Source organism: Bactrocera latifrons, unplaced genomic scaffold (genome assembly GCF_001853355.1).
Source record: "Bactrocera latifrons isolate USDA-ARS-PBARC rearing strain unplaced genomic scaffold, ASM185335v1 scaffold_468, whole genome shotgun sequence".
NCBI lineage: Eukaryota > Metazoa > Arthropoda > Insecta > Diptera > Tephritidae > Bactrocera > Bactrocera latifrons.
The window spans coordinates 64,513-76,047 of NW_017537121.1; positions in this window are offsets into that span (position 1 = coordinate 64,513).

Here is an 11,535-nt window from a genome sequence, read left to right on the forward strand (position 1 = left end):
ATATTGAACAGATTGAATTATAAAAGTTGATAATTACTACAGTATATAGATATTGGCAACCCTGGGTTCTGAGAGAGCAATCAGCTGACACGTTTAGACGGCAAAAAGCAAAATGCTGTAGATTCTCACGTCATTCGACGTCAAAGAGAGAAGGGAGTAGCGTTTTTCACTGGGCACTTACATTGCGCTCCCATAAGATAGGTCGAATAAGCTGACACGACCCACGATTCTGCGTTTTTGACTGTTTCTGCTATAACACATAAGTAAGTTATGCGCCAACAAAAGTATTTGGTATCCTTAACAGACTGTAAAAAGGTTTGATAACAAATGTATGTCATTCTGTTAGCACAAGACAGCGTGCCATATTTGCCATTAGTTAGAGCGAGGAAACTACTGAACATCAAATGGCGATGTATTACTCCTTTCCCACTCTCTGAACAAAAGTAAGAAATAGTTTACAGCCCTATTCTCATGTCCTCACAAAAATCACTACCATCACTTTATGTACGTATGCTGGCGTGATTTCAAAAGCTCAGTTGTTCACAATTACCTCACAAATTTGTGATGTGTGAAAGCAAACCTCCCAATAAAAAATCGGTTTTGTTTGTTTTGATAATTTCATTAGCTTTAAATAAATTTTCAAACCAGTTGTGAGGTTTTCGCAGAATAAGGCTGTTAGCGCCTTCAAAAGCTAACAGTAACAAGTCGCTCACCTCTTCAAATCAAATCTGTAGGCTTTGTTCTGACTATTTAGTAGATGGTTTATGTGAAGTTTGCACAAAATCGGTTGAGAAATTCTTAATTTATCACATTTTTTGTATTAATTTATTAAAGATGCTATGTTTATATACATTAGGGTGTTTCAAAATTTTGTTTTTTTAATTTTTTTACTCTTGCCCCCTGAAATGTTAGTGACTGACAAAAAAAATCTCCACAAGCCAGCCGCTGTAGCTTAAACAGGGTATACACTTGCAGACATGTCTGTGCTACATGTCAAGTCTTGCCATCTTCTAAGTATGCATACGAGTATGACCAAAATAGAAATCTTTCAATTTTTCAGGACGTTGTTGCGACGGATAGCAACGTGTATAGTGTGCTATGCAGAATGATCTCATTAGCGGGCGGGATAGGAAAATAACTAAACGTTATACATATATTATATAATTGAAAATTTAATATCTTTGGCATTAAACTATCTTCTATTTAAACTAAAAAAATACTAAATTAATTCAGGTTTGCATATATATTTTTAAATAATATAAAATAATTTTTTTTGTCAAAACCCCCTTTTTCAATTTTTAAAAATTTTTAAAATTCTAACACATTTTTTAGTTTTCTTAGTTTAATTAGAAGGTAAGTTATTAACAAATTAAAATCTCTTTAAATTTTTCGTTTCCGATAGACATTTCGACCTGTATCCTGCGCGCCGTCCGACAAATGCACATGCGAAAATTTTACCAACCAATTTTCGTTTCTCAAAAATAACCATCACATATTCAGAAAGTTGACTTTTTAAACTTTAAAAATTCCCGCAACAAAGTTTGATTATCTCAATGAAAGGATGGAAGATGCATACAAGGAAGCACAGGTATATTGGGTTGAGGCTGATCGACTTTGCCGAGGCCCGAAATATGATTCTCTGTAGTACTAGATAATGGTTGTCTCCATATCGAAAAGTCACCAACCAGATGGATCATGTTGTGATATACATATGTCTCAAGTGTTTTAGACTTGCGTATCCACTGAGGTCCTAACATCGACTCCAACCGCTATCCACGATACGCACAACACAACAGACAAACAACAAAAATTCAATAAAAATGTTTAACAACGTGCATTTATATTTTGATGATTTTTATGTTGAAAGGACAACAACCAAATCACTTAGGCAGCGACGCTTCATCACGAATCACTCCAATCCTATGGAACTTTCTTCAGTATTGTTAGATTGCTATAAAAGTACATATCACATAAGTTTTTATAATCAGTTTTAAGGAAAACTTTCAAGGATGAATTTATGTATGTGAATTTATGTATGTGCTAGGCAGCATAAAAGAAAAATGTTCGATTCGCCTATCGTCATCAATATCGCCGATGTGAAAATTGTGTTGCCTCCTTAGGTTTTGGCTCATGGAATTATCAGCAATAGTGGATTTTTAAAGTGGTATTGTGCAGCCCACTGTTTCCTTGTTTTAAAGGAAATGCTCCCAATTTTGGAATCGACTCTTTGCAAATCAAAACGGATATAATGGAAGAAGAAAAACAAATAACCAGAAGAAAATGTTTCACTTGATCGGGAATTCCAAATGTGGTTAGTTGTGTAGATGAAACGAATGTTTCTTTTATTGCTCCGTGCGAAAGCAAATATCTGTATCTAAATAGAAAACGAGATTACAGCATAAATGCGATGATTGTAAGTAGTCACTAAACATATAAATTATAACTTATTATTATTTCGTTTTAACATATAATTTTAATCAGGCTTGCGATCAGGATATGGTGCAGCGAACTGCAACGAGTAATAAATTTTTATTGTACTGATCCGTTACTCTGTCTGATTCTGTCAGTTCGGTTCATGTACACGAAGCGCACCTTTTGCCTTCAAATCAGCGATAGAGAACAACTTTGAATCAAAAGCGATCAGCTTATACCAGTGGTCGGCATGAGAGGATCCGTCACTGTGTTAGTGAGCACGAAAAAAAGTAGCCCAGTGAGAAATTGGAAATAAAATTAAGCAAAAAAATATATTTTTTTCTTTAAAAATACATTTTCCTTCTTTTTCATCTAAGTAATTAATAGTATAATGAAAATTAACAAAATGTCTTTTAAGGATATATTCCCTGTTATCATTAAAAGACTTGGAAAATAAAAGGCATTGCATGGCACCAAGGGCATTTCGAGTCATAAAATATTTCTCGCAGGGCGTATAAAAAATAATACTATGATGCTTCAAATTACAAAACCTTTTATCAAATACCTTTAAATTTCACAAATTTATTTAATTTTCATTGTTTTACATTTTTTATAAGTGGTATTGAACGATGCAACAAATCCCTCCTTTTACATATTTTTTTGCTAAGATTTCAATATGGCCATCGCTCGTTGTTAAACGTCAAAACCTCCTGAACTCGATCAATTGTCAAAGTTAAGGTGGTTTTGACGTTCACTTCTAGTGAGATAGGATTTAAACATCTCTGCTGGCTCGACAACGACTGAACGATAGAGCGTAAGCGTACGTGTGAAGTTAGTTTGCAAAATTGTGCTAAGAAATGCCGACCACTGATGTATAATCCATCAAGTAAAGACATACAAGAAATGTAGGCATATATGCATGTACGTAGTCGATGGAATTTCCATTGTTTATGGATCGAAATTTGTAACATGCGCACAGTTTCAAAGCTGCTACATTTTTTGCCAAATCAGTCCAGCATAAAAATGTTGTTGTTTGCTGTACTTATAGATTTACCCAAAGATTTACTCGTAGATTTACCCAAAGTCTCACACCAATTCAAGCAATCCTCGCAACGCTATGAACTGTTATGATACGATTGGAACCGAAGCCAGCCATACCGTTTACTGGATCGTGATTATCGAAGAACAGATTATTTGTGTTGCATCAGATCAGTTGACGCTGGCGGCTACTCGAATTGATTAACAATGTTGTCTATGCTCAACTGAATTGATTTGATTGCGTGTTTGGCACGACCGTTTGTTCTGATTTTATCATACTCGTGGCAGCTCTCTGATATGGTGATAACTTATATAATAAGGAGGTAGCCACTATTCATTTGTGTGGAATAACACCGTTCGGTACCAAACGAGGTTTCAGATAAGGCGGCTCTCTATCGTGCGACTTCTTCAATCTGCTGCTGGAGAAAATAATTCGAGCCACAGAACTTAATTGAGAAGGTACAATCTTTTATAAGAGTGTACAGCTGCAAGCGTATGTCGACGATATATTGATATCATATATATCAAATAGGGCTCGCAGTGAACGAGGGCAAGACGAAATATCTCCTGTCATCAAACAAACAGTCGTCGCACTCGCGACCTGGCTCTCACGTTGACAGTCATAACTTTGAATGTCAGCCTGGAAACCCAACGAAGAATAACTCTTGGCAACTTCTTCGGACTGAGTAGGCAATTGAAAAGTAAAGTCCTCTTTCCAAGAGCAAAAGCCAAACTCTATAAGTCACTCATAATTCCCGTTCTGTTAGATGCTTTGCACCTGTTAAGTGCAAAGGCGTGGACGATGATAACAACTGATGAGTCGATGTTACGAGTTTTCGAGAGAAAAGTTCTGCGAAAGATTTATAGTCCTTTACGCTTCGGCCACGACGAATATCACATTCCTTCGAACGATGAGCTGTATGAGTTATACGCCGACATTGACTTAGTTCAGCGAATTAAGAGACAGCGGCTACGCTGGCTGGGTCGTGTTGTCCCTATGGACGAAAACACTCCAGCTCTGAAAGTGTTCGACGCAGTACCCACCGGGGGAAGCAGAGGAAGAGGAAGACCTCACCTCCGTTGGAACAATTGGAGTGCTAAATGCGCTGAAGGCTTTCTTGCGTTTCCGCTTGCTTCTCCAAAGCCTTCATTCGCAAATTTTGCGCTCCTTTACTCTGTTGTTCCACCTTCCACACATGTGCTGCTTTCTTCTACATTTGTTGGTGCAGATGCAGTGGTTCTAAACGCGGCACCGCTTGGATTTACTGGCTGTTGTAAGCTGAGCAACCTCCTCCACCTGCGGCTACAATACCTTTTCTATTTTCTGAAGTTTTTCTCTTTAATTTTGGTTTGTAGTCCAACCAAACCTAATATCATTTTCGGAACGACATTGAAAACCTTTTGAAAATACATTTGTGGGTTGTGGAATTAAAGTCGTTCGGACCGACATTGCGTTTTCGGTGAGTTTTCACCGAAGTTCAGTTTTTTTGCCCTTGTAAAATCGCACGATAACACAAAATGCAAAAATCCTATAGCGAAAAAAAAAATAGTAAAATCGATTAAACTAGAGCAGACGCCTATTATAATGCGTGGTATGTAAGTTTTCAAGTAGTTTTCAGCGAAACTGGTTTTCAATATGTTTTCGTTTGACAGGTTTTACATGGACGAGAACACAAGTTTTAGGGCGAAAACAAATTTTTCCCCCGAAAACATGTTTTCATTGTCGGTCCGAATATAGTATAGTACGTAATACAAAAATTAATAGATATATAAATATATCAAATGAAAACATGTTATACTTGCCTTGTTCCATTCGCTTCCACTACGTTTCTACTACAGCCAAAATATCTGCCCACAACTTCATCCAATTTTTTTTTTTTTTGTGGAGCCAAACGCTGCCATTCCTCTGGCTACGTCAGSATTTTTTTCCATCAATCTCCCCATCACCTCAAATTGTTTCTGGCTGGTTCGTTTTATTGTGAAAATACGTACTTTTTTAATAAATTAAACATAATAAATATGTTTTTAAGTATATACTAACGTTTTCTTCTCATTTTGAATTTCACTCAAATCAAAACAGGTTCGCTAAATTTTCAAAGTTAAAGCGAAGCGAATTTCATAAATCCCCATCTGTCAAAAGTTGTCTCAACAACATGTTTATATAATAAAAGTTACCAATAAGAAATATTCATTTCAAAATACAACTCTCAGCAATTATCTAAAAAGTTTATCTAATGACCATATGATTACTTTGGAAGTGTACAAAAAAATTTTCTCGACCCGTAACACAGCATCAGGCCATTAGAAAAGCAGACCAAACTTGGATCAAGAGCGATATAGAGAAAGCAAATGTTTTTTAGGAATAACTTGAAGGTGCCTTTAAGCCATCTGTTACGAAATTAATATAATACCTAACGATAAGGTATGATCAGAAATAAAAAACTGAAGTCTAAAAAAATCAACTGAGTTTGACCTTATTACCAGCGAAATACTAAAYCAACTTATTTAAAACGTTATAAATAAAATTATTACTATAATGAAAGCTACTATTACTCTACAATACGTAGCTATTTATTGAAAAACTGCAGAGGTGATTATGTTCACATACCACACCAACCTTATCTTAAAACAAAGCAAATGTACCTAAGCAAACAATATATATGTAAACAAATAATATTATAATCTGTATCTAAACAAACTATCAACTAGTAATAAGTAAACATACTAGTTAGTATAAATAGAGGTAAGAACCATGTAGTAAGTAAGTCTTAAGAGTATAAATAAAGAGTACACATTTCGATGCAGCTCAAAATGAATCCTTTTGACTCATTTTTACTTCTGGTAAATATCACCTGAGGAGTCAACCGAGTTGGCAAATTTTTTGCTATCCAAAAAGCCAGATTTTATTCCGAAAGAAATAACTAAAAAAATACCACAGGGAGAAGGACAACATATGACAAACGAATTAAGAACTACAATTTAAGGGGCAGGCGTGCCCTCATTAGATTGAAGGCTGACATCACCCCGGTCCAAGAAATGCTATAGACGAGACAAAGACTGAGACGATTAGGTCCTTGTGGCATTTAATAGTGTCGATTCCGGACTTTTTTCGATTCGGGATTTCTAATAGTGCGGAAAAGTTGCCTGTACTTAGTACTTCCTGATTCCAATGCAACTTTTTGTTTTGAGATCGGATTGCATCTTCAACATCAACTCCGGCCTTGAACTTTCGGAAGTTCGCCTAAAATCGTGGAATTGTCTACCTAGCGCCTGAAATACGCATCTCATGGCGAAATGTATAAAACAAAAGTTATTTGTCACGTCATTTGCTACCGAAATGGTATATGTGATCATGGCCGTAGGACGAACCGTTCCCGAGGTACGAGCGGAAATGCGGCGCGCCACAGCGCAAGGTGAAAATTATTGCAGCTCTCAGCTAACCAGAACCCACCGCGTGGAGGTGGCTGCTCTTCGGGTTCCTCCTAAGCCCAACCCAACTAACCAACCATATGTCAGGCTTGTTTTAGTCTGAATCTGTATCAAATTTATTGGTCAAATCAGATTTTGTACTAAACTTTGGCACTTGTTGCCTAGATTTCAGTGTAGAGCGTATAAAACGATCACGAGATTGGGGGCCAATAACTTTAGAAGATGCCTCTGTCACCAGTTTGACGGTTCTCTCGACTGCCACGGTGTGAGAGGGGAATTCACTAAATTTCCATACCTCTGCAGTGTCACCCGATAGCCCTTTTATGAGTTCTTCGTTAGAAACTGAACAAAGAACTGGTGGAACAGTCAAGGTAATAGTCTTCCAGTTAATCATATCGTAATAATTATTARCTTTGAAATTTAACTTTATCACTTTATTACATCTAACCCTTCCATTTACAGTGTCAAATTCTGCTTCTCTGGCTGCCAGAAGATGGTCAAGGGCCAACTTTCTGACTTCTATCCGTTCGTCAGTCATCATACTAAGGAGAATGTTTTCTGGAAGAGCAAAGAAAGCATTCTGTTGAATAAACTTTACGCAGTTTAGCAGGTAAATATCTCGACCTTTAAATTGCAGCATAGAGATGGCGCCAGCCATCTTTGATTGAACTGTTGAATCTTATTGTGAACCACAAAGGTGAATAAACTGTAAGTATATACTTGACCAAAATCTTTATTTCCTTTGTTGGTTTGTCAGTAGAAATGTGTAATCTCAGAATTCTATTTGCACAGGTGGGCCATCRAGATTTGCTCATGTTACCTGGATTCATCGACGCTAAATCTGAGGAACATTGACCGGAAATAACAGCTTCTGATATTTTCTAGATATAAGCTTGGTCCGGGCTAAGTTGGGTCGGATTAATAACCTCAGAAGGTAATTGGCAGGATTCAAAACTTTCAAATTTTACAACAGGCAACTTCTCACAATTAGGGAGCAATTGACCTATGTCGCCAGAAAATGTATTTGGACTCTTTGAGACACCATCTATGTGTTTTAAAAGAGCACGAAATGGAAGTTCGTTGAAATGTAGAAGACAAACATCCCAATGTAATGGCCTACCTATTMTTTTTTCTAGTTTCCGAATGATTCCACCTTTCCAACCTGTGTTCGTGTTGGTGCCATCAGCACAGAACACTTCTAGATGTTCCACATCAACTGAATTGTCTTGTAAATGTTGGCATTTAGCTTGCGTCTCATCCTCAGCTGACCCGGAAGGAGAGGTGACGTGGCCTAAGTAATAACAACCAGGTTCCGCTTTGAGAGAAATATGTTAATCTTTGACAGTGTCGCGGTAGTACTTTTCAGCTTCGCTGACTTGTGTAAGTGTATTGTCTTTGCGGCCGTCAAAATACAGCCCACATACAGAGTCAATACCTTCGGTGTTTTGGAGCTTAACGCCAACACTTTCTGTTGCCCGACTGATCTTGCATTTGTCAGTGACAAAGCTAGCCTGATCCTCTGTTATAAAACCTGCTTTTCTGGCATCCAGAAAAGCAGATGAAGCAATTAAGGTCGCTGCTCTATCACTTATCTACCCACACACCTACATTCTTGTCCTCTGTATGAGAGTCTGGCTGATCTGAATGGTCACGTGTTCTAGCTGATACTCTTCTGGTAAGTGTTGATATTGAGTGACGTTTTGAAAGCTTTTCTTTACGTTCATTTTGCTTTGTAATCTTTTTTTTCAGGTAGATCAACACTTCCAATGCGACCAATTCTTCTGGTTCTCTGGTCCAAAGGAAATGGTTATTCATTGATAGGAAGAAAAATAAATGCATTTACAAGCAGCGATGTCAAATAATTTTCTGGCAGAAGAGACAAAGTCGTCTCTTTTAGAGCTCAAACCTATTGGGTTCCTTWAAAACATTTGTTTAAGAGTCAGAAATTTCTTATAGTATGTGGTGAGCATTTGTACAACTCTGGTGTGAACTATCGGAATAGATTACTTTTTGAAAGTATTTCCAACCTTTTTTGCAACCATTTCTGTAACCTCTTTACTCTTAGGTTCATAGTTGTCGCCTCGGAGTCGCCCTATACGAAATMTTTGAAACTGATAACACAAAAGAACATCCTGGTAAGTAGGTAACTGGGACTCAGAGAGATTGTACGGATATATGCCACACACAGGACATTTCTGTCTATATTTAAATTTAGATACAGTCATTTTGAGTTCTGTGTTCTGTTAAGAGAATATAAGTGAAATCAACGACAAGAGTGAAGGAACTCGATGAAAAAATATTTATATGGAGACCAGTCCGAACGTGTGGTATGGCGCAGGGAAATGAATGTAAGTGATAGAACTCGGCGAAATCACCGACAAGAGTGAAACTCGATGAAAAAATATTTGTGTGGAGATCTATCCGAACGTATCCGTTGGCGTAGATGAATGTATGTGAGAGATAGCCCTCGGCGAAATCAACGCCAAGAGGTGTGGCCGCAAACCGATTTTCACATTGTGCTGTGGCGCGCCGTATTTTCGCTCGCATCTCGGAAACGGTTCGTCCTACGGCCACGATCACATACCATTTCGGTAGCAAATGACGTGACAAATAATAAATATTTTGTTTTATACATTTTGCCATGAGACTTCAACTTCACGAGTCAGGAAGTACTAAGGCAACTTTTCCGCACTATTAGAAATCTCGAATCGAAAAAGTTCGGAATCGACCCACCCTAGTGGCCATATATAGTGGGATTCATGGTGGGAGAGTACTATCATTCAATCTGGTGGATGAACGTCTAGCCACACTCCGCATCAAAGCGAAATTCTTCAACATATCGCTGATCTGTGCCCACGCCCCAACGGAAGATACGGACAATGTGGCCAAAGATGTCTTCTATGAGCGCTTGGAGCGCACCTATGAGAGCTGTATCTGCCACGACATCAAAATCGGGCACAGCGACTTAAACGCCAGGGTGAGCAAAGAAGGTATATTTGGCACAAAAGTCGGTAAATTCAACCACCACTATGAAAAATYCTCAAATGGCTTGAGACTGAAATATGGCTATCTATAGTACTAGATTCCGGCATAAGAAGACACAACAAGCTACCTGGTTTTCTCCGGATCGAAAAGTCACCAACCAGATCGATCATCTTGTCATATACGGAGACATGTCTCAAGTGTTTTAGACGTTTGTGCCTTCCGAGGTCCTAACATCAACTCGGACCACTATCTTGTTGCAGCCAAGATACGCACATGCCCCTGTTCAGCAAATAAACTGAAGCCAAAAAAAACCGTCAACGTCAAAAATCTGCAAACACTACGACAGCCGAACGATTTTCGACTCGATTTGCACTCCTGCTCTTTGAGAGCACTTATCTACAATTCGGTATCACGGAACAGAGAGACGGTATTTCTAGCTCCTTACGGACATCTGCAAACGAAACCATAGGATTCGGAAAATGCAAAACACTGCTGGTACGATGAGGAGTGCTGTAGGAAGACGGGAGGCTCCAACCACGCGCCAACTTCGCGCGTATTGTGTGAAAGGTTAAAGCCCACCGTCAATAAACTGGTTGGACCTTATACTATTTACTAGATATTTACCAACCGCCAAATCTTTGAAAATACCCGTGAAAAGAGAGTCGATACGCACCACCTCCTCGTCGACTTCAAAGCTGTTTAATAATAAACGAATTCTTCCGTTAAATTTATACTGATTTTCCAAAAATACCAAAAGTTTTATTAATAATTTATCTTATTCATTTTTATTTCACTTTTGTTTTTAAATATATAAACACATTTCACCAGCAGCTGTCTAAATGCACAAGCCTGCCGTCTGACACCATAAAATTTCAATGCGCCATAGGCTTAAGGCGCATTAATTTTGCTCGTCTGTCAGGGTTATAATACGGCTGTGGAAACTGACGTTGACGTTGAACTCCGTCAGAATTAGGAAGAACGTCTTTGAACCGTTGGATAACAAGTGAGATTTCAGATAAGGGGACTCCTTTGTTATGTGACTTTTGAAGAAAAAATTTTAGCCAGAGAACTAAACAGAGAAGGTAGCACCTTCTAGAAGCATGCACAGCTGCTGGTGTACGCCGATGATATTGATATCATTGGTCTCAACATTCGTGCCGTTAGCTCTGCTTTCTGAAGACTGGATAAGGAAGCAAAGCAAATGGGTCTGGTGGTGAACGAGAGAAAGACAAAATATTTCCTGTCATCAAACAAACAGTCGTCGCATTCGGGACTAGGTCCCATGTCACTGTTGACTGTAACTTCGAAGTCGTAGATAATTTCGTCTATCTTGGAATCAGCGTAAACACCACCAACAATGTCAGCCTAGAAATCCAACGCAGGATAACTCTTGCCAACAGGTGCTACTTCGGACTGAGTATACAACTGAGGGTCCCGGCAATGAACTGGCGGACGAGCTCGCCCGCTCCGCAGCCTCCACCAGGATGGTAGGACCCGAACCCTTACCATGAAGGAGCTGCTCCGTAAAAAGGAAAGAGCAGGCAGGGAAGAGCACTGGCGACAAACTCATGGTATGAGACATGCCAAGCTGCTAATGGGAGGTTACAACCTGAAAAGGTTCAAAATCGTAATAAACCTCCCCAGGAGCAAACTCAGGCTGTTAGTCGCATG